Source organism: Ovis aries, chromosome 20 (assembly GCF_016772045.2).
Source record: "Ovis aries strain OAR_USU_Benz2616 breed Rambouillet chromosome 20, ARS-UI_Ramb_v3.0, whole genome shotgun sequence".
Classification (NCBI taxonomy): Eukaryota; Metazoa; Chordata; class Mammalia; order Artiodactyla; family Bovidae; genus Ovis; species Ovis aries.
This window is the reverse complement of record NC_056073.1, coordinates 544,334-568,466: the sequence shown is the minus strand read 5'-3', so window position 1 is coordinate 568,466 and position 24,133 is coordinate 544,334. Positions and strand designations below refer to the sequence as shown.

Genomic DNA, 24,133 nt, shown 5'->3' with positions numbered 1-24,133 from the left:
ATTTGACTTTGGGCTTTCTACTTTTTATATTTATATTTATTTATTTTAATTGGAGGCTAATTACTTTACAATATTGTGTTGGTTTTGCCATACATCAACATGAATCCACCACGGGTGTACACGTGTTCCCAATCCTGAACCACCCTCCCACCTCCCTCACCATACCATCCCTCTGGGTCATCCCAGTGCACCAGCCCCAAGCATCGTGTATCCTGCATCGAACCTTGACTGGCGATTCATTTCTTATACATGTTTCAATGTCATTCTCCCAAATCATTCCACCCTCTCCATCTCCCATAGAGTCCAAAAGACTGTTCTATACATCTACGTCTTTTTTGCTGTCTTGCATACAGGGTTATTGTTACCATCTTTCTAAATTCCATATATATGCGTTAGTATACTGTATTGGTGTTTCTATCCTATTTCATTGATCTAAAATTTGGCTGGTACCATACTGTCTTGAAGAACGCAATGGCACCCCACTCCAGTACTCTTGCCTGTAAAATTCTGTGGATGGAGGAGCCTGGTAGGCTGTAGTCCATGAGGTTGTGAACAGTCATACATGACTGAGCAACTTCACTTTCACTTTCATGCATTGCAGAAGAAAATGGCAACCCACTCCAGTGTTCTTGCCTGGAGAATTCCCGGGACTGGCGAGCCTGGTGGGCTGCCGTCTATGGCATCGCACAGAGTCAGACACGACTGAAGTGACTTAGCAGCAGCAGCAGCAGCATGCTGTCTTGATTACTGTAGCTTTGTAGTTTAACCTTAAGTCAAAAGGCCTAATTCCTCTAGCTTTTTGTTTGTTTGTTTCTTTTTCCTCAAGATTGCTTTGGCTATCTGGGGTCTTTTGTATTTTCATGAAAACTGGAAATTTTTGTTCTAATTTTGTGAAAAATGTCCTTTGTAATTTGACAGGGATTGCAATGAATCTGTGGATTGCTTTGGGTAGTTGAGTCATTTCCACAATATTGATTCTTCCACTCCAGTAATATGCTATATCTCTCCTTCTGTTTGTGTCATCTTTGATTGTTTTCATCAATATCTTAGAGTTTTCTGAGTACAGATTTTTCCCTCTTTACATAAGTTTATTCCTAGGTTTGTTGCAATGGTAAATGAGATTATTTTCTCCTTAACTTCTTTTCCTGATCCTTTGCTGCTAGTGTATAGGAATGCAAGAGGTTTCTGTGAATTAGTTTTATATCCTGAAACTTTATTAAATTCTCTGATTAGTGCCAGTAGTTTTCTGATGGCATCTTTGCGATATTCCATGTATAGTATTGTCTCATCTGCAAAACACTGACAGTTTTAGTTTTTTTTCCAATTTGGATTACTTTTATTTCTTTTCCTTCTGTGATTACCATAGCTATACTTTCAAAACTATGTTGCTTACTAGTGGCAAGGGTGAATGTCTTTGTCTTGTTCCTGAGCTTAGAGGAAATGCTTTCAGTTTTTACAGTTTAAAATAATGTTTGCTGTGAGTTTGTCATATATAGCCTTTATTATGTTGAGGTAGGTTCCCTCTATGCCCACTTCCTGGAGAGTTTTTATCATACATGTATGTTGAATTTTGTCAAAAGCTTTTTCTGCATCCATTGAGATTATTATATGGATTTTATTCTTTAATTTGTTAATATGATGTATCACATTGATTGGCATTTATTGAAGAATCCTTGTATCCCTGGTATAAACCACACTTGATCATGGTTTATGAACTTTTTGATGTGTTTTTGGATTCTTCTTGTTAATATTTATTGAAAAGTTTTGCATCTATATTCTGTTATTTAACTTTTTGTGACTTCTTCATCTTGTTTTTGTATCAGGGTGATGGTGGCCTCATAGAATTAATTTTGGAGTGTTTCTTCCCCTGCAAATTTTTTGAAGAGTTTGAGAAGAATGGGTGTTAACTCTTTTCTAATTGAGAGAATTCACCTGCAAAGTCATCTGGTCTTGAACTTTCTTTGTAGGAAGATTTTTAATCACAGTTTCAATTTAATTACTTATAATTTATCTGGTCATATTTTCTATTTCTTCCTGATTTAGTCTTGGAAGATGGTAGCACTCTAAGAATTTGTCCGTTTCTTCCAGGTTGTTCATTTTATTGGCATCTAGTTGCTAATAGTAGTCTCATATTTGTATTTCTGGGTTGTTTGGAGTAATTTCTTCCTTTAGTTTCTAATTTAACTGAAATGAATCCTCTCCTTTCTTTCTTGATGAATCTGGCTAAAGTCTGTTTATCTTTTCAAAGAATCAGCTTTTAGTTTCATTGATCTTGCTATTGTTTTATTTGTTTCTATGTCATTTATTTCTGCTCTGATTTTTAGGACTTCTCTTTTACTAACTTACAGTTTTGTTGTTCTTATTTCTGTAGCTGCTTAGGGGGAAAGTTAAGTTATTTATGTGAGATTTTCCTTTTTTTTAAACATAGCTTTTATTTAGAACTGCTTTTGCTGCATCACATAGGTTTGAGTTTTTGTGTTTTCCTTGACATTTGTCTCTATGTAGCTTTAGAAATTTCTTCTATGACCATCTATGTATTTAGTGATGTATTGTTTTGCTTCCATGTGTTTGTGTTTTTCATGTTTTTTCTCCCTGTAATTGATTTCTAATCTCATAGTTTTGTGGTCAGAAAGGATGCTTGATATAATTTGATTTTATTCAGATTTTCTGAGGCTTGATTTGTGATCCAAGATGTAATATATCCTAGAGAAAGTTCTGCATGCATTTGTGAAGAGAGCATATCCTTCTGCATTCAGATGGAATTCCTATAAATACCAATCTTTTTTTCATCTGATTGTGTCATTTAAGCCTTATATGTTTTTATTAATTTTCTTTCTGCATGGTCTGTTCATTGTTGTAAGTGGGGTGTTAATGTCCCCCACTATTATTGTTCTACTGTGAATTTACCCTTTTATGGTTGTTAGCATTTACTTTATGATTGAATACACCTATGTTAGGTGCCAGAAAAGGCAATGGCATCTGACTCTAGTATTCTTGCCTGGAAGATCCATGGATGGAGGAGCCTGGTAGGCTTGCTAAAAGTTGGACACGACTGAGTGACTTCAGTTTCACTTTTCTCTTTCATGCATTGAAGATGGAAATGGCAACCCACTCCAGTGTTCTTGCCTGGTGAATCCCAGGGACGGTGGAGCCTGGTGGGCTACCTTCTATGGGGTTGCACAGAGTCGGACACGACTGAAGCAGCTTAGCAGCAGCAGCGTGTTAGTGCATAAATATTTACAATTTGTATATCTAGTTTTGGGATTGGTCCCTTGTTGATTATGTAGTGTCCATCCTTGTTTCTTGTAACAGTGTTTACTTTGAAGTCTATTTTGTCTTGTATGAGATTTGCTACTCCCACTTTCTTGTGATTTCCATTTACATGTAATACCTTTCTCCATCCTCTCACTTTCAGTATGTACACGTCCATATGTCTGAAGTGGATCTCTTGTAGACAGCATATATATGGGTCTTCTCCTCCTCCTCCTCCTCCTCCTTCTTCTCCTTCTCCTTTTGCTTCTTCTCCTTCTCCTTCTTTATCTCCTCCTTCTTTTTCTCCTTCTTCTTCTCCTCCTTCTCCTTCTTCTTCTTCTCCTTCTCCTTTTTCTCCTCCTTCTTCTCCTTCTTCTTTTCCTTCTCCTCCTCCTCCTCCTTCTTCTTCAATCCATTCAACCAGTCTGTGTCTTTTGGTTGGAGCATTTAATTCATTTACATTTAAAGTAATTATTGATATACTTATTCCTATTACTATTTTCTTAATTGTTGAACTTTAGTTTGGAATGTAGTTAAGTTAGTTGTTAACAGATTGATTCTTCTTAGTCTTACTTTTAAGATTTATTAGACAAGGACAAGGAACTGTTTAATCTAAGGCTAGTAATTCCCCAAACTAATGAAAGAATCTCTGAGTACCTGACCCAATATTGTTGTTAATTAAAAGCTTTCAGTGTAGTTGGATAATCTCCACTCCTGGTCCACTAAGAAACATGAACATTTTCTTCTAGTTTTTTTCTGGTGATACTTTTCTTGTCTCTGGGTAGTTTCTTCTCAAATGGTCACTGAAATGGACTCTGTTGAATGTTCAGAAGTCAACATCTTTATATTTCAGAGTTGTTTAATTTTTCAACTCTTCACTACTCTTTCCTTGGAACTCTATCCGCTTTGGTCTCCACGGAACCTCAACCATGTCTTTACAACACAACAAGTGTTCTGGGTTTTGCCTCGATTTCCCTTATGTATGTCATGGTTTGGAAATTTTCAAAGGGCAATAAATCATAAAACTCACCCCATTTGTTTCCTGTTACTAATAGATGACAATGCACCATAACCTTTATTCCATTGCTTTGAAACTGTTGAGTTTTTAAAAATTATTTCTCATTTGTTATTTTTGTCAGATGGAAAGATAAATTTACTCTCCATTACTTCATCATGAATTGAAACAGGAATTCTATAAAGAGAGTCTTAGAATTTACAAATAACCCAATAGAAATGTGAATAGGGTATTTAGGAAGGGTATCCAAATGACTAAGAAGATATTCACCATGAGTTAAAATTTTTTAGCCACACAGATGATTTTTTTTAATGATGACATACGATTGTTTGAAAAGTTATGGAGAATGAGCATTTTAATATCTTGTTAGTACAAATGTGAATTAATGGAAACCATTTTGGAAAGTCTGGCAATTAAAAAAAATCATTGATTCAATATTCCTTTCCAGAGAATCTAATTTCAGCATAAAAATAATGCAATAAAATAATAATCACAAAGGAGTAGACAGTTTTTAAGATTCCACAAACAGTAGGATGATAAAACATATTAGTGATATATATGCTATGGAGACCTAATCAGCTACTAAAAAGAGTGAGTTCTGTCTCTGTGGCCATGAAGACTGGTCATGTTATCTTGCTCAATTAAAAGAGAAACTCACTAAGCAACATGAATACTCTGATGATTTTTATTAGGAAAAATAAAATGATAGAGGAAAAAGCAAAATAATGAACATCATTCTAATTTTTTATACTTCAGGAGGGTGTGCTGGAGAGATGTCATTAAAAGTTTACTTATTTTTTCATTACCTATTGCTTTTTATTCTAAACAAGTATTGCTTTCAATCTTAATGATTAATAAGAATTTGAAAAATCCCAGGAATCTTGCCAGTGTCCAAATTAATTTGCTAAAATATTTACACACATAATGAAATAAAATAAATAAGGAAGTTAACTTTACTGTGTAGATAATGAAACTGTGGTGTTGGAGAAGACTCTTGAGAGTCCCTCGGACTGCAAGGAGATCTACGAGTCCATCCTAAATGAGATCAGTCCTGGGTGTTCATTGGAAGGCATGATGCTGAAGCTGAAACTCCGATACTTTGGCTACCTCATGTGAAGAGTTGACTCCTTGGAAAAGACCTTGATGCTGGGAGGGATTGGGGTCAGGAGGAGAAGGGGATGGCAGAGGATGAGTTGGCTGGATGGCATCACTTACTCTATGGACAGGAGTGAGTGAACTCCGGGAGTTGATGATGAACAGGGAGGCCTGGTGTGCTGTGATTCATGAGGTCGCAAAGAGTCAGACATGACTGAGTGACTGAACTGAACTGAACGGAATGAAACAAGTTTATAAAATATACCATTTACATATAACTGCGAGAGAAGTTACTTACTAGTTAAATGATACAAGAGCAGTTGCAGATGGGTATGATTAAGGCACTAGAAACGGCAGGAACATTTAGAAGTACCTCGACATATCTGGTGGAAAAGGCAATGGCAACCCACCCCAGTACTCTTGCCTGAAAAATCCCATGGAAGGAGAAGCCTGGTAGGCTGCAGTCCATGGGGTCGCTGAGTCAGGCACGACTGAACGACTTCACTTTCACTTTTCACTTTCACGCATTGGAGAGGGAAATGACAACCCACTCCAGTTTTCCTGCCTGGAGAATCTTAAGGACGGCGGAACCTGGTGGGCTGTCCTGTATGGGGTCGCACAGAGTCGGACACCACTGAAGCGACTTAGCAGCAGCAGCAGTGGCAACATGTCCGGTAACTTTGACCTGTGATGCTCATTGTCTGAGTATTCTATCATGTAATTTAAAGTAAGAATACAGATTTAAACTAATAAACTGATATTTTGTTTTCCTTGTTTATATACCCCTTCTAAATGAGTTGAACTTAAAACTTTTCTCTTAAGTATTTGTTTTATTTAATTTTTTTTTGCTTTTGTAGTTTTCTACTTTTAAAATTTATCTGATTTTTAAGGTGGGTAATGTCCCTCTTCACAAGGGACTTCTTGAGGGACTTCTGTTGTGACTCAGACGGTAAAGTATCTGCCTACAATGCAGGAGACCCAGGTTCAATCTCTGCGTCAGGAAAATCCCCTGGAGAAGGATGTGGTAACCCACTCCAGTACTCTTGCCTGAAGAATCCTCCGGACAGAGGAGCCTGGTAGGCTACAGTCTATTAGGGTCACAAAGAATCAGACACAACTGAGTGACTTCAAAATGTCCCTCCTCACACTGTTCAAACATTTTTGCTTATGTTGATACTTTATTAACTTCTCTTTTTATGGAGTGATTTAAATCAGTCTTCTGCTTCATTACAAGCATTTCACTTTTATTTTTCCAGTTGCAGTCCTACAAAACTTTCTTTTAAAAGTGAGTAGGGATGACCCAGAGAGATGTTGTGGGGAGGGAGGTGGGAGGGGGGGTCATGTTTGGGAACACATATAAGAATTAAAGATTTTAAAATTTAAAAAAAAACAAAAACAAAAACAAAAAAAGTGAGTAGGTTGCAAAAGTATCAGACATGACTTAGCAACTAAACAACAATAAATTTTTGTTTTATTTATTGTCCTTAGGACTTCATCTCATACCAATCTTATGCTGGGGGACTAAGTCTAAATGTGCTCTAGCTTGCGAACTTTTTAAAACTGCATATTTTCCAGATAATTACTCAGACTAACTTCAGACTTGAATGTAGGTTAAATTTACCGTACAAAAAAGCAGTCCTACTTCATGGCTCTGAAACCTCCTGAATTCATCAGGTCAGGGTTTTCCTCAAGGCCTTAAGCTTTTGAGTCTAAATAACCAATAGCAAATTTTTCATATTTCATGAAAAGTTTCTATTACTAAAGAATTTCTACTACTTTAGAAACTTATGGGATAAAATACATTCATATGCCTTTAGCACTTGAAGATTTCCTTTTTAACTAAAAAAAAATAATTCTGCAAAGAAATAAAATGAGGTTGATATAACATTTAAGTAGATAATACATCAAATTGGGGAATCCTATAACCTGCATGGAAAGACAATAATGAACATTTTTCATGTGATCAGTATATGCAAGGCATTATCTCAAGCGATTTACATATGCTTATTTATTTAATCCTCCAAATAGTCATACTGTTTCATTACTATTATTAATTTCATTTATTGATAAGAAAATTCATAGCCTTGAATTCTTACATTAAACTACACAGATCATCAGCATCAATGTCAGAATCTGACCCAGGCAATGGGACCAAAATTTTACATGAGTAATCAATACATGACATTGTGTCTTCAGAGTCATATACAGATAATTTTATTCTTTGCTCATGGCTTTAAAACTTAACTCTTCAGAAAACTGCCATGGCCCATAAAATATTTTTATCATGAAATTAACCTAAATCCTACCAATCCACAGTAATGCCACAATTATTTTACAGTGATGCCACATCATGTGTTATTTCTCCTTTAAGCTCTTGATGTCTTGTATCAATTTTTGAAGTAGAAAATGATTTTATCTCAACTCAGATACATAAAAACAGATTTTTTTCACACCACTCAGAATTGTAAAATTAGAGAGAAAGGTACTAAGTGATGTTTCACCCCCTCATCTCTCTGAAATATCAGTTCTGAGCCCTATGTGAACATTCCAGATCTTGCAACTTTCACAGAGGGAATGTAGGTCTTTTCTTCTTACCTCATATATAGGCCAGCGGTTTTCAAACTCTGGAAAATGTGACTGTTTGGGGATTATTCTTTTTGGAATTTATGCCAGTTAACATGACCAGAAATAATCTGAAATGAGGAAATTGATAAAGACTACCTTTTAGAAGGGAGATATTAATGAAGGATCATGTTATGCCAAACTAGCCAGTCCACAAGAATTAAGAATTAAAAAAAAAAAAGGCTTAGAGCTAGACAGTTCATGTAAATAATTTTGACACAACAGATTTATCTAATCACACTAGGAACTTAGATCTCATCAGACTCTATAGGTCAATTTCCAACATATTAAAAATGACTACGCTGTCATTTATTGCCCATTTTGTTACAGTGTGAGCTACACAACCCCATTTCTCTGTGCCCCAAGTCACACTTACGTTGCTTTTGCTAACCCTTCCCTGACTCCTTTAGATGTCTTCTGTATGTTTTAAAATTTCTGCACAATAACCTGTTTCATATAAATACCAGGCTGCTGTATATTCTGCTTTTCCCTTCACCCGATCCTTGCCCTCAGGTTTTGTTCTCTTTCTAATGTACACATAACAGACATAGCATAACAGACACATTTGCTTGTGAATGTGGTTACTAGAGGCTCAGAATATCATTTGAATTTTCCTCAAATCTCTCAAAACAGTGTCAGATTTTCTGTTACTCAATTTAGGGACAAGGTAATAGGTGGTAGACTGAGGAAAACTGATTTTCATGTCACACAGACAGAATCTGAACTAGAGCTCAAAATGCTTGTCTCTAGGCCTAGAAATCGATCTGATTTCTACATTTATCTAATCATTTGCTTCCCCTGTCTCAGTTCCTTAGACAGCTACCATCACACACTTTACACACATATCAAAAACTCAACTTCAGCACCACCACCACCATGAATGACAATAATACCAATTTAGAAACGATGGTAGAGTGAGATTCTTTGACTGCTTTTTGTCTTTTCAAATGAGCACATGGATTTGGAAGGACATCCCTCTCATAAAGCTCATAACAATATGTGTACACTAAGGAACTCAGAGCTTTGACTCAGAAATCTGTGACCTTTTGATTCCAACATGCTTAATTTCTGAGTAGACCTTCTCTGGCAGGATCTCAGACAAGAGGATACTTTTTTTTTTTTTTTTTTAGAGGATACTTTGAAAAGAAGATGTTAGCTGGGATAAAGATGATAAATGTGAGGTATTTAAAATGTTTCCTGACACTAACTGTCTGCTTGTGATTTGCCCCACATTGTCTGTGGATGGGGTTGATAATCCTTTCACTCTTCGTCACTTGTGGGGAGTCATAAAGAACACCAAGGGTTCAGGATGTTCTAGGACTCCCAGCACAGCAGCTGCCCAGACAGAGGAGCTCCTGCCTCTGGTGAGAAGATACATGCTTATCTGGCACCAGATTTGTTAAGCTTGCATGAGCTGTTTCAGTTATATAAAAGTGGCCTTTATTTCATATCATCATGCCATATTCTGATCGCCTTTGTAAATAAACTTTATTTTTGGAGCATTTTGAGGTTTATAACAAAATTGAGAGGAAAGTACACAGATTTCCCATATATCCCCTGCCTCTATCCCCCACCAGATGGCACATTTGTTACAGTTAATAAGCCTGCATTGAAGCATCATTATTACCCTAAATTTATGGTTTATATTAGGATTCACTCTTGGTGATACACTTTCTAAGTGTTTTGACAAAGGCGTTATGACATGTATTGCTATATACTGTCTTTCTAAAATACATATGTTGAAATCCTAACCACCTGAGTGATGGTATTAGAATGTGGGGACCTTTGATGTGGCTAAATCTTAAAGATGAAACCTTCATAAAATGAAATTTGAGCCATTGTTTGTGGACCCAGAGCGATCTCTCACCCTTTCTGCTGTGTGAGGACACAGAGAAAAACTTTATCTATGATCCAAGAACTCAGCCCTCATCAGACACTGAATCTCCTTGACGAACTGCTAGAACTGTAAGAAATAAATTTCTGTTATTTATAAGCCACTCTGTATTCTATGATAGGAGCCTGAATGGACTAAGACATGTGCCTGCCATTATTGTATCATACAGAACAGTTTCACTGCCCTAAAAACCCTCTGCATTCCACCTGTTTATCCCTCCCTTGCACTACCCCTGGGTACTATTGATTCTTTTATGCCTCCATAGGTTTGAGTTCTTCAGAATATCATATAATTGGAATAATATATTATCTAACTGTTTAGACTGCCTTCCCTCACTTAGTAACATATATTTACATTTACTCCATGTCTTTTAATGTTTTTTAGTTCATATTTTTAAAAATGCTGAAAATGAAATGAAATGTTAATCACTTAGTCATTTCCAACTCTTGTGACCCCATGGACTGTAGTCTACTAGGCTGCTTGTCCATGGAATTTTCCAGGCAAGAATACTGGAATGGGATGCCATGCCCTTATATTCTGTGTATACCAATTTATTTACCTACTCGCCCATGAAAGACTTCTTAGTTACTTCCAGAGTTTGGTAATTATCACTACAACTTTTTAAATATTTATGTGCAAGGTTTTTTGCAGATATTAATTTTAAGCCTATTTGGGGTTTAGTTTTATAAAGCACCACCCAATTGTCTTCTGAATTAGCTGTACCTTTTTGTATTCCTATCAATGATAAATAAGAATTTTTGTTGCTTCATACTCTTCCCACCATTTGGTTTTGTCAGTGTTTTGAATTTTGTTTTTAATTTATTTTTTTATTGGAGTAAAATTGCTTTTCAGTGTTGTGTTGGTTTCTGCAGTACAACGTAAATCAACCATAATAAGCAGTGTTTTGTATTTTGCCCTTCTAATTAGTGTGTAGTAATAAACTGTGGAAAATTCTGAAAGAGATTGGAATACCAGAGCACCTGACCTGCCTCTTGAGAAACCTATATGCAGGTCAGGAAGCAACAGTTAGAACTGGACATGGAACAACAGACTGGTTCCAAATAGGAAAAGGAGTATGTCAAGGCTGTATATTGTCACCCTGCTTATTTAACTTATATTCAGAGTACATCATGAAAAACGCTGGGCTGGAAGAAGCACTAGTTGGAGTCAAGATTGCCGGGAGAAATATCAATAACCTCAGATATGCAGATGACACTACCCTTATGGCAGAAAGTGAAGAGAAACTAAAGAGCCTCTTGATGAAAGTGAAAGAGGCGAGTGAAAAAGTTGGCTTAAAGCTCAACATTCAGAAAATGAAAATCATGGCATCTGGTCCCATCACTTCATGGAAAATAGATGGGGAAACAATGTAAACAGTGTCAGACTTTATTATTTTGCACTCCAAAATCACTGCAGTTGGTGATTGCAGCCATGAAATTAAAAGCCGCCAACTCCTTGGAAGGAAAGTTATAACCAACCTAGATAGCACATTGAATGGCAGAGAATACTTTGCCAACAAAGGTCCGTCTAGTCAAGGCTATGGTTTTTCCAGTGGTCATGTATGGATGTGAGCTTTCTTCTGTGAAGAAAGCTGAGCGCCGAATAATTGATGCTTTTGAACTGTGATGTTGGAGAAGACTCTTGAGAGTCCCTTGGACTGAAGGAGATCCAACCAGTCCATCCTAAAGGAGATCAGTCCTGGATGTTCATCGGAAGGACTGATGCTGAAGCTAAAACTCCAATACTTTGGCCACTTGATGTGAGGAGTTGACTCATTGGAAAAGACCCTGATGCTGGGAAGGATTGGGGGCAGGAGGAGAAGGGGACAACAGAGGATGAGATGACTGGATGGCAACACTTACTCGATGGACTTGGGTTTGGGTGAACTCTGGGAGTTGGTGATGGGCAGGAAGGCCTGTCTTAATGCATAGAATGATGATCATCTTTTCACATACTTCTTTGCAATTTGTGTATCTTCTTTAGTGAAGTGTCTTTTGTCAATTTTTAAATCAAGCTATTCATTTTCTATTGTTCATGTTGAAGAGTTGATTGTATATTTTTTGATAACATTTTTTCAGGTATTTCTTTTGCAAATACTTCCCCCTTATTCTCTTGATACCCTGATTGATTTTTAAAATTTATTTTGCATTATTTTTCAGATTATTAGTTTTCAAATCAGTATTTGCACTTGATTCTGAACATAAAAAAAATTTTTGCAGTGCTTATTCAAGCAGGACTTGACAATTCTTTCAATATTGATTTGTATATGTAAATATACTATAATTATGTTTGAAATATGGATAAAACAGAGGTTGAGGTATCTAGGAAGTTTGGATGGAGTCTCAAAATTATGTGTTGCAAATAATTTAGAGGAATTGCAAGAGTTATTTGTGAAACTTGGGTGCTCTGCCTTCACATTGACATCCATCTCTGAGCCAAGAAGATTTTACAAATATCTTTAAAACTTTTCAGAACAAGACTATATGGTAATCACATTTAGAATTAAATTCTAAGCCTCAAAATAGCTGATTTGTAACTATCAGATTAATTAAGTTTAGAATCATGTGTATTTTAGAAAACTATGGAACTCAAACCTCCAGGAAAAATAGTTTTGTTCATTATAAAAGCAGACTTAAATATGTACATCTAATCTATAAATTATCTGGTGGGTGTTAGAGGAAGGAGAACCATAGATCTAATGGGTCCTCACTGATACTTTGGAAGCAATATCCGTGATAATGCAAAAGACAAATTACTGGCTTTTTGGTTTGCTAACTGCCTGAGTAAAGTTGAAGTATTTAATAACCATAAACATCGTTTCCTGCCATTATACTCCTTAGAATCCAATCTCAGTTCAAATTATATGTCTGTATTAAATGAAAGCATCCTTGTTGTTGTTCAGTTGCTAAGTAATGACCAACTCTTTGCAACCCCATGGACTCTAGCACATTGAGGCTTCTCTGTCCTCCACCATCTTCTGAAGTTTGCTCAAATTTATGTCCACTGAGTCAGTGATGCCATCCACCCATCTCATCCTTTGTTGCCCATTCTCATTTTGCCTTCATCTTTACCAGCATCAGGGTCTTTTCCAGTGAGTCAGCTTTTCAACTCTGGTAGCCAAAGTATTGGAGCTTCAGCTTCAGCAACAGTCCTTCCAGTGAATTTTCAGGATTGATTTCCTTCAGGATTGACTCGTTTGATCTCCTTACAGTCCAAGGGACTCTCAAGAGTCTTCTCCAACACCACAGTTCAAAAGCATCGATTCTTTGGTGCTCAGTTTTCTTTATGGACCAACTCTTATGTCCATACATGACTACTGGGAAAACCGTAGCTTCGACTATATGGGCCTTTGTTTCCAAAGTGATGCCTCTACTTTTTAATATGCTGTCTAAAATCTGTCACTGCCTCCACATTCCCCGCTTCTATTTGTCATGAAGTGATGGGATTGGATGCCATGATCCAAATGGGCAGAAGACCTTGATGGAAAGTTTTCCAAGGAAGACATACAGATGACCAACATGCACAGGAAAATATGCTCAACCTCATTCATCATCAGGGAAATGCAAATTAAAACCACCATGAGATACCACCTCACACTTGTCAGAATGACTGTCTTGCTGCTGCTAAGTTGCTTCAGTCGTGTCTGACTCTGCGACCCCAGAGATGTCAGCCCACAGGCTCCCCCCTCCCTGGGATTCTCCAGGCAAGAATACTGGAGTGGGTTGCCATTTCTTTCTCCAATGCATGAAAGTGAAAAGTGAAAGTGAAGTCACTCAGTCTTGTCCGACTCCTAGCAACCCCATGGACTGCAGCCTACCAGGTTCCTCTATCCATGGGATTTTCCAGGCAAGAGTACTGGAGTGGGGTGCCATTGCCTTCTCTGAATGACTATCTTATCACCTACAAAAACACAAATAACCAATGTTGCCAATAATGTGGGGAAAAGAGAACCTGTGAACGGTGTTGGTGGGAATGTAAATTGGTGCAGACACTGAGGAAAACAGTCCGGATATTTCTCTAAAAATAGAGCTGCAATAGGATCTAGCCATTCCACTCCTGGGTATATTAAAAGAAAAGAAAAATGCTAGTTTGAAAATATGTATGCAACAATAATTGATTAGAGGCTATTATGTTTAGTAAAATAAGTCATAGAGAGAGGCAAATACTGCATGATATCACTCATATGCAGAATAAAAAAAATAGTAAGTATAACAAAAGAGTAGCAGCCACTAAAATATTAGTATAATATTGGCAATAAATATTTTTTAAACCAACAGAAGGAATCAAATTTGAATTGAGTGAACAATGATTCAGAGAATTTAAAGAAGGCCTCTCTCCTTGCCCAGGTATTTTGCTGAAATTTTGGTTGGTTTTATATTTCATGAAAAGAGGCAAGGATGCAGCATCTCCACTCACTTGCTCCATTGATTCAGGCCTCTTCTGTGTCCTCAGTACTATCTCAGTGCCTGGTACATACTTTCAACTCAAAAAATTGCATCAAATTGCCCTCTCCACCCCATCCTCCATCAATATCTGGGCCTCATCCCCTTCTCTGTCTCTCTTTCTCCCCTATCACTTCCCTAGACACTGACACACCATTACTCCAGTTTCTCCAGTTTCAGTTTTGGTCTCCAACCACATTCACCTGAGGATTTGCCAGAGGCAACCCCCAACTCTGTACTTTCCCTCTGAAGGCCACCATGGACAATGACCAAGACAGATCCTGCCCTGGTGGCTCGCCATGACAGTAGAAGAAGAAGAGGAGGCTGACAAGCCTGTCCCAGAGCATCCCAGGCCCACCCAGGAGTGCTGACAGAGCCTGTTGTGCACCCTCCAGCACCTGCAGCACTTCCCTTGGACTTTACCTTCTTCCACCCCAATGACCCTGCCTATCAGAAGATTCTGTTTGACTTGTATATCACTAACCCTGAGCTACTTGCCACCATGTGCCAGTGGATGCCCCAAGTCCAACACAAGATCAATGTCATTGGCAATGAGATTCTGCATTGAGGCTGGCTTTGGAATTATCACAATCGGCTGACCAACATGACACTGCTCCCTTATTCATGCAAGGCTGGGAACCATGAAGTTGGGGACCATAAGGTGGCCATGTGCCTCTCCCAGCAGCTGCTGATACTGGACATAGACATGATCCTGTACAGCCACTGCACCAACACGAATGCATTTCAATATGTGGCCTATTTTGACCTGTTGGATCTTGAGCACTTGCTACTGAAGGGTGCACAGACCCCAAGGCATGAACTCCATGTGCAGTGATTTCAACCATGGCTCAACCTTACACACCACTGCTTCAAACCTATGTGTGTATGTGTACTCAATTGCTTAGTTGTGTCCAACTCTTTGCAACTCCATGGACTGTAGCCTGCCAGACTCCTCTGTCCATGGGATTTCCTAGGGAAGAATACTGGAGTGGGTTGCCATTTCCTCCTCCAGACCAACCTGTGCCTGGATGTGGCCAAATATCTGGTTCATGGCATCAATCCAGAGCTTTGGAACTGAAAGAGACAGGTCCCAGTGAAGGTGGTCCCAGACCCCATGGATATGTCTCTGGACAAGATAGAGGCATTTCTGGTGGCCAAGGAGCTGCAGGTGCCACTGGAGGAGGTTGTGCTGCTCTCCTGCATGCTCCCTAATATCATGCTATCCAACTATGTGACAACATCCCAGGCAATTTCATGCTCAGTGCATTGGGTCTGAACCTGGGAGACCACATGCTACTGGGTGGCCAGAAACAAGCTTGCTGTGGTTCTGCAGGACCACAGAGTTCACCAGTGGCAAGTGGGTGGGTGAGAAGCTGGATAAACCTGAGGGCAAGAATGATGACTGTGTTAGATGTGTCCAGTACTTCATCTGCCCTCCCAAGCAGGGTCTTTTGCCTCCGTGTCCAAGATTTCCAAGGCAGTGGACGCACCTCCCATACCCCTCACCTCCACACATCAGGCTCTCCAGGTGGACTTTTCCCACATCACAGGCAAAGGCCACAGGGAGCATGAGAATTAGAGAAAGCCCTTCTCATCCTTGTTTCTGCATTGCTTGTGGCAGCATGAAGGAACCAAGCCTGAGGTTGGAAACCAAATCCTGGTCATAGGCCAGAAATAAGAGATTATGTGCTTCTACAGGAAGACAGACTTGACCTCAGGTTACTGGTATGGTATCGAGCTAGACCAGCCCACCGGCAAGCATGACAGCTGTCTTTGGTGTCAGGAATTTCACCTGTCCCCCCAAGGATGGAGTCTTTACACCAGCATCTCAAATTCAGAGGATTGGTGAATCCACTGACCTCCCTGGGGATGATGTCAGAGCCAAAAAAGTGGAACAAATTGCATTGACACAGCCCAAATATACCTACTGGATCCCAAAAGACATGGCATCAGAGAAATCTGCCTTCTGGTTGCTTTTATGCTGCTGGTTTTCCCTGGTTGCCAGGGAGGTGATGCAGGTTTAGAGGCTCTGAACATCCCACAGAGACACAGAGCCCCTTCTAGTGTCTCCTGACACAGTCACCTGAGATAGAAATTCCCAGCAACACATCCAGAATAGAGAGCCCCACTAGCAAGCCCTCGAGGTCCCATTATTAACAGATTTCCCCATGATATTCCCAAATACAGATCTTAGGTTACCCAGAAACAGATTCCCTGGGTGTAGTACCTATAGACTATTCCTAGCCCCTTAGACAAGCCCCCCCCAATAATAGATTTCCACATCCCCATAAATAATGGTGACTTCCTCTATGTAATGCTCTACATCAGAACTTTCTGAGTCACTAGTCACTGGATCAGAACCCTTTGCTATTAATAAGAGAAGCCCCCTCCCCCATTGAATCCCATTGAAAGAAACACCTCCAGAGCAATAGAGTAGTGGATCCACATTTAAAAACAGTTACCTCAAGATGTTGTAACCAACTTGGTCACTATTAAACACTTACATTGCAACCAGAGACCTCTTCTATTAAGAAAAACCCCTTCTCATACCTCTCAAGAAGAGAACACTAACCAGCCCATGATCACTCCCAATTTACAGACACTAAAACAGTCCCAGAAGTGCTAATTATAGAACCCCCAAGATTTCCTATCCCCTGCACCTTGAAAAAACAACAAGTGGTTTGTATGAAGCCCACCCCATACATCCAACAGCACCTGTGCTGGCCAGGCTCCCAGAAAATTCTCTATTTTTAAGTAATTATTTCCCCTTTTGGGGGACTCTAAAATTTGGAGGTCTCATTCTGGAACTCTGTGGAGCCCAAGCCCTAGAGTACATGTCCCCAAGTCCTACAGCCCCTGTTAGACCTAAAGCCCTAACTCTCAGAACCACCAGTTCGTGGAAGGCCCAAATCCCAAGGGAACCCCAAAGTTAAAAATTTCAATCCCAATCCCCAGTCATGGAGGTCCTTGTGGCTGGGATGGAGGAGACTGTAGTCAGTCTATGCATCCTAGGCTCCCAGGTCACCTCAAGACCCAATTCACAGGCACCAGGAGACCCCAAAGAGAAATTCTCATCGCTGGAAACCAGAGGAATTCCATATCCTGAGTTCATGAATCTGAAGATACCCAAATTCCAAGAAGCCCAACCCCATAGAAATTCCAAATCCTCAAGCAGCCATTTCTAATATATGATGGGCATCAAGGACTCCGGTGCAAATCCTGGAGCCCCCATTTCAATCTACATTCTGATAATAGGTCCTAAACACCGAATCTAAGCTACTGGCCTTAAAGGACTTCACAGTACCCTGGCCATAAAAATATCCCTACAGAGACCCTGAAGACCTAGGGGTCCAGGGCAGACCTGGGACCCCTAAGACAAAGGATGGCTCACCACACATCCCCAAACTCAACACGACCCATGCTCCCCTCAATAAAGATGTTTCCATGGCAAAAATACCAATAATAACAGTTCATTGAATAAATAAACGGATCATTTAGATACTTTCTAAACTCCCTTAGATACTTTTAAAACTCCAGCTGGCCAGATGCTTTACTATCTTGAATATATAATTTTTTTCATGTTTGGGGAAGGACTGGAATTGAGAATATTGATAAAAATCATCCATGTGAGACATATCCTATCAACCTTTTCATGAACAGAATTTGCACTCTCCTTTAAACATTTCCTTATCATGATGATTTCTTTGTTAAGATTTCGAGTCCTGTGTTAACCAAGAGTTCATTTTGTAAATTAAGGTATGTATTATATGTGAAAGTATTAAATTATAGTCAGTCCCCTACATACAAACAAGTTCTGTTCTAAGAGCATGTTCATAAATCCAATATGCTCATAAGTCCAAGAAAGTTAGTTAGGTACTTAACTAACACAATCAACTCCATAGTACTATACTGTAATATGTCTGTAATATTTTTCACACAAATAATACATAAAAAGAAATACAAAAAAGAAAGCACCTTTAATCATTCAGTACAGTACTTGACAAATTCAGCAGTAAAATGCAATACCTGACATACATGGACTGCCCTTGAGTGTTCAGGAAAGAAGAGTTACTGCCTGGGGGAGGGAAAGAAGGTAGAAGACAGTATAACTGAAGGATTCTAATAATAGGAGATGGGGAAAGCTGCAATTTCACTCACATCTGGTCTTTGATGTCACAAGTTCTTGTTCCTTGCTGGGTTCAATTCTATCTACCTTCTTGTAAAAACAATCCAGTGATGTCTGGGTAGTGGCTCTGTTTTTCTTGTCATAGATGAAAAATAGTAGCACAAGATAGCATCATGAATGGCTTCTGCAACCTTCATGTACCATTCTACGTTCAGGTCCTGTGCGTCAAAAACTAACAGTGCCTCCTCAAATAAAGAAAAACTCCTGCCATTTCCTATGCCATGTACCTCTTCAGTTCTTCAGTTACTTCTTCCTCTTTTCTGTCTTCATCCTTTCTCTAGAACTCCAATTCCATCAGGTCTTCATTAGTAAGCTCCTTGTATTGCATAGCAAGGAGTTCAATGAAGTCCTCCTCTTGAAGATATAGCTACATCTTCTTGCTGAAGGTCACTAAGTTGATGGAGACCTCTTTGGACTCCTCATTCACCATCTCAAATCCACAAAGATTGTGAACAAACTGCAGGCAAAGTTTCCTGTAAACCCCATTCCTGGTGATGGCTGTAACTTTATGCCAAGTAAAGTCAATGTTTTAAGATTGTTCCAGAATCGTTACTGCCTGATGAAAAGTCTGACATAAATAATATTTATTGAAAGTCACTATAACTTGTCCATAAACTGGAAAAGCATAGTATTCAATGGCAGATGCATTATTTTTATGTTGGGATGGAACTCATACCTGAATAGGGAGTGGCCCAGACCATTGTCATGCACGAAAAGAATGTTGAATGGGACATGTTTCTCCAACGAATATTTCTCTACCTCCAGAATAAAGTGGCAGAAAAAACAGACCTGGAAAAATGACCTGTTGCTCTTTCACACTGCATGGAGAGAGCTCTTGCTATATTTTTAAGGGCTCTTGGCTTCTCTGAATAATAAACTAAGAGAGGCTTCAGCTTGATATCACTGAAACATTGCCACAAAACAATGAAGTTATCCTACCTTTTGCTGCTTTATATTCTCATACCATTGTATTCATGGGGCTCTAAGGCAAGAACACTAGGAGATCAAATCAGTCAATCCTAAAGAAAATGAACCCTGAACAGTCATTGGAAGGACTGATGCTGAAGCTTCAATACTTTGGCCACCTAATGCAAAGAGCTGATTCATTGGAAAAGACCTGGATGCTGGGAAAGATTGAGGGCTAGAGATTATGAGATGGTTGGATGGAATCATTGACTCAATGGATATAAGTTTGAGCAAGCTCTGGGAGATAGTGAAGGACAGGGAAGCCTGACGGGCTGCAGTTCATGGGGGTAACAAAGAGTCAGACACAACTGAGCAACTGAACAAGCCTGGTATCTGCAATTCCTCTTAACTGATGTAACTTCAGTATGGCATCCTCTGACAGTACAGTCTTGTCTCATCCACATTAAAAAAGTACTTGGGTAAGTACACACCTTCATCAATGATTCTTTCACAGTTCAGGAAATTCCTGGGAAACTACTGTATTGGCTCTCACTATCTCAGCACTGACTTTTCTGTTGTAAAGTTTGACTCTAGCCTAGAACCAATGAAACCATCCATGGCTGGGGTTAAAAGATGAGACCTCTGATTCTTTGCTGTGTTTATTCTTCAAGTCGTCATAAAGGTTTTTAGCTTTCTCTCTTTTTTTAAATTTTAAAATCTTTAATTCTTACATGCATTCCCAAACATGAACCCCCTCCCACCTCCCTCCCCATAACATCTTTCTGGGTCATCCCCATGCACCAGCCCCAAGCATGCTGCATCCTGCGTCAGACATAGACTGGCGATTCAATTCACATGATAGTATACATGTTAGAATGTCATTCTCCCAAATCATCCCACCCTCTCCCTCTCCCTCTGAGTCCAAAAGTCCGTTATACACATCTGTGTCTCTTTCCCTGTCTTGCATACAGGGTCGTCATTGCCATCTTCCTAAATTCCATATATATGTGTTAGTATACTGTATTGGTGTTTTTCTTTCTGGCTTACTTCACTCTGTATAATCGGCTCCAGTTTCATCCATCTCATCAGAACTGATTCAAATGAATTCTTTTTAATGGCTGAGTAATACTCCATTGTGTATATGTACCACAGCTTTCTTATCCATTCATCTGCTGATGGACATCTAGGTTGTTTCCATGTCCTGGCTATTATAAACAGTGCTGCGATGAACATTGGGGTACATGTGTCTCTTTCAATTCTGGTTTCCTCGGTGTGTATGCCCAGCAGTGGGATTGCTGGGTCATAAGGTCGTTTATTTTTCTGGAGTTGAGCTGCAGAAGTTGCTTGTATATTTTTGAGATTAGTTGTTTGTCAGTTGCTTCATTTGCTATTATTTTCTCCCATTCAGAAGGCTGTCTTTTCACCTTGCTTATATTTTCCTTTGTTGTGCAGAAGCTTTTAATTTTAAGTAGATCCCATTTGTTTATTTTTGCTTTTATTTCCAGCATTCTGGGAGGTGGATCATAGAGGATCCTGCTGTGATTTATGTCTGAGAGTGTTTTGCCTATGTTCTCCTCTAGGAGTTTTATAGTTTCTGATCTTACAAAAAATGGGCCAAAGAACTAAATAGACATTTCTCCAAAGAAGACATACGGATGGCTAACAAACACATGAAAAGATGCTCAACATCACTCATTATTAGAGAAATGCAAATCAAAACCACAATGAGGTACCACTTCACACCAGTCAGAATGGCTGCGATCCAAAAATCTGCAAGCAATAAATGCTGGAGAGGGTGTGGAGAAAAGGGAACCCTCCTACACTGTTGGTGGGAATGCAAACTAGTACAGCCACTATGGAGAACAGTGTGGAGATTCCTTAAAAATTGCAAATAGAACTACCTTTAGCTTTCTCTTGAATCAGCATTAAGCTAAGTGGAACTAGATGATGATACTAATTCTACACCCACACACTAAGAAGTTTCTTCATGGCCTCCATCACTTTTCCAAGCTTCCTCAATATTATTGTCAACATCATTGTCACAGCAGACTTCACATGTTTCACGATCTTTTCTTTTGGACTCATGGCAATGGTTGAATGATTCATGTTATTTTTTTTTTTCTGTTTTTTTTTTTTTTTTTTTGTTTTTTATTTTTTAAATTTTAAAATCTTTAATTCTTACATGCATTCCCAAACATGAACCCCCTCCCACCTCCCTCCCCATAACGTCTTTCTGGGTCATCCCCATGCACCAGCCCCAAGCATGCTGCATCCTGCGTCAGACATAGACTGGTGATTCAATTCACATGATAGTATACATGTTAGAATGTCATTCTCCCAAATCATCCCACCCTCTCCCTCTCCCTCTGAGTCCAAAAGTCCGTTATACACATCTGTGTCTCTTTCCCTGTCTTGCATACAGGGTCGTCATTGCCATCTTCCTAAATTCCATATATATGTGTTAGTATACTGTATTGGTGTTTTTCTTTCTGGCTTACTTCACTCAGTATAATCGGCTCCAGTTTCATCCATCTCATCAGAACTGATTCAAATGAATTCTTTTTGACGGCTGAGTAATACTCCATTGTGTATATGTACCACAGCTTTCTTATCCATTCATCTGCTGATGGACATCTAGGTTGTTTCCATGTCCTGGCTATTATAAACAGTGCTGCGATGAACATTGGGGTACATGTGTCTCTTTCAATTCTGGTTTCCTCGGTGTGTATGCCCAGAAGTGGGATTGCTGGGTCATAAGGTAGTTCTATTTGCAATTTTTTAAGGAATCTCCACACTGTTTTCCATAGTGGCTGTACTAGTTTGCATTCCCACCAACAGTGTAGGAGGGTTCCCTTTCTCCACACCCTCTCCAGCATTTATTGCTTGCAGATTTTTGGATCGAACAAACAATGTCTACGATCTTTCTGCCTCACTCCACTCTCTCAATTATTTTCACTTTCGTTTCCATTCTCATCTGTTGGCACTTCTGAGCAGTACAAGCTGTGTCACCACTGCTCTTACACTTGCAGCCAGACATCCTGGGCTTGAAATAAAGACACTGCACTACTTTACTGTATACAGCACTGTACAATAAAGTACACAAAAGCACAACCACTTGTAGAGGATGCGCACATGTGACAGCACACATGAACTAACTTACATAATTGGACATTTGAATGCATAATAGCCTCTTTGAACATTCAAAACATGAATGTTTGTGTGAAGGAGACTTACTGTAGTGCCTGTTTCAACTTAAGAATGCAGATAGAGCTCCTGTATCATATGCACAGTAAGCTACAAAGAAAATTTGCTGAATAAAACTTAGTCATTATGACTCTACTTTAACAAACGCAGCTTGCTATGTTTATAAAAGCCTTTGTCTCTCATTTAGTTTTAACTAAAAAGTTATCTACCACACAATCTAACCTGTGGTCATGGGTGATTTTATAAGCTAGGATCAATGAAATTATGAGCTTCCCTGGTGGCTCAGTTATAAAGAATCCACCTGCTAGTTCAGGAGACTCAGATTCAATCCCTGGATCGGGAAGATCCCCTGGAAAAGGAAATGGCAACCCACTCCAGTATTCTTACCTGGGAAATCCTATAGACATAGGATACACTCCATAGGATCACAAAAGAGTCAGATATGACTTAGTGACTAAGTATAAGACCAAACACACAAGTCGTTCATGATTAGAAAGTCTTGGTTAATAGACCTCATATATCCGTGGCTAATGTTTAAAATAAAACAAAGTATGATATAAACTCTTCCAATAATCCTGCAGAATATAAACATAATCTATATAGTCCCTATGTTCTTCTTTGGTGATTTTTATATAGAGTGCAATATAACATTAGTAATGGTTTAAAAACAAACAAACAAACAAAAAACAACAATCTTGAGTAACAAATTATCATCTCTAGTAGTTCAAGATATAAACTGCACAACATTTTCACTTTATGATATTCAATTTCGTTTGATAAATATAAAGCCTTTATACAGATCTTATGCAGAGACATACACTGAGCAGATTTTTAGTAGACATTAACTATCATTTCCTGACAACATTTTGCTCATGAGTTTTTCTAGTCTCTAGTCTGGGCTGATTAAAGCTCGCCTTGTGTTGGCTACTAGATAGCATATTCAAAAGCAGAGACATTACTTTGCCGACTAAGGTCCGTCTAGTTAAGGCTATGGTTTTTCCTGTGGTCATGTATGCATGTGAGAGTTGGACTGTGCAGAAAGCTGAGCGCCAGAGTATTGATGCTTTTGAACTGTGGTGTTGGAGAAGACTCTTGAGAGTGCCTTGGACTGCAAGGAGATCCAACCAGTCCATTCTGAAGGAGATCAGCCCTGGGATTTCTTTGGATATAATGAGGCTAAAGCTGAAACTCCAGCACTTTGGCCACCTCATGAGAAGAGTTGACTCATTGGAAAAGACTCTGATGCTGGGAGGGATTTGGGGGCAGGAGGAGAAGGGGATGACAGAGGATGAGATGGCTGGATGGCATCACTGGCTCGATGGACGTGAGTCTGGGTGAACTCCGGGAGATGGTGATGGACAGGGAGGCCTGGCATGCTATGATTCATGGGGTCGCAAAGAGTCAGACACGACTGAGTGACTGAACTGAACTGAACTGCGTTGGCTAATAGCTGTTATCTAATAGCTAAATAATGGTCTGCCTTGCCCAGAACTAGCTCTTTTCATAAAATAGTTTCC

The 24,133-nt window shown here is 39.1% G+C and overlaps 1 protein-coding gene and 1 pseudogene across 2 annotated transcripts in view; both read left to right on the top strand.

Annotated features, from left to right (window-relative positions):
• KHDRBS2 (KH RNA binding domain containing, signal transduction associated 2) overlaps window positions 1-24,133 on the top strand; it is a 796,734-nt gene that overhangs the window by 483,318 nt on the left and 289,283 nt on the right. The window lies entirely within an intron of this gene.
• On the top strand, window positions 14,518-16,779 carry LOC105603636 (CAP-Gly domain-containing linker protein 3-like; annotated as a pseudogene).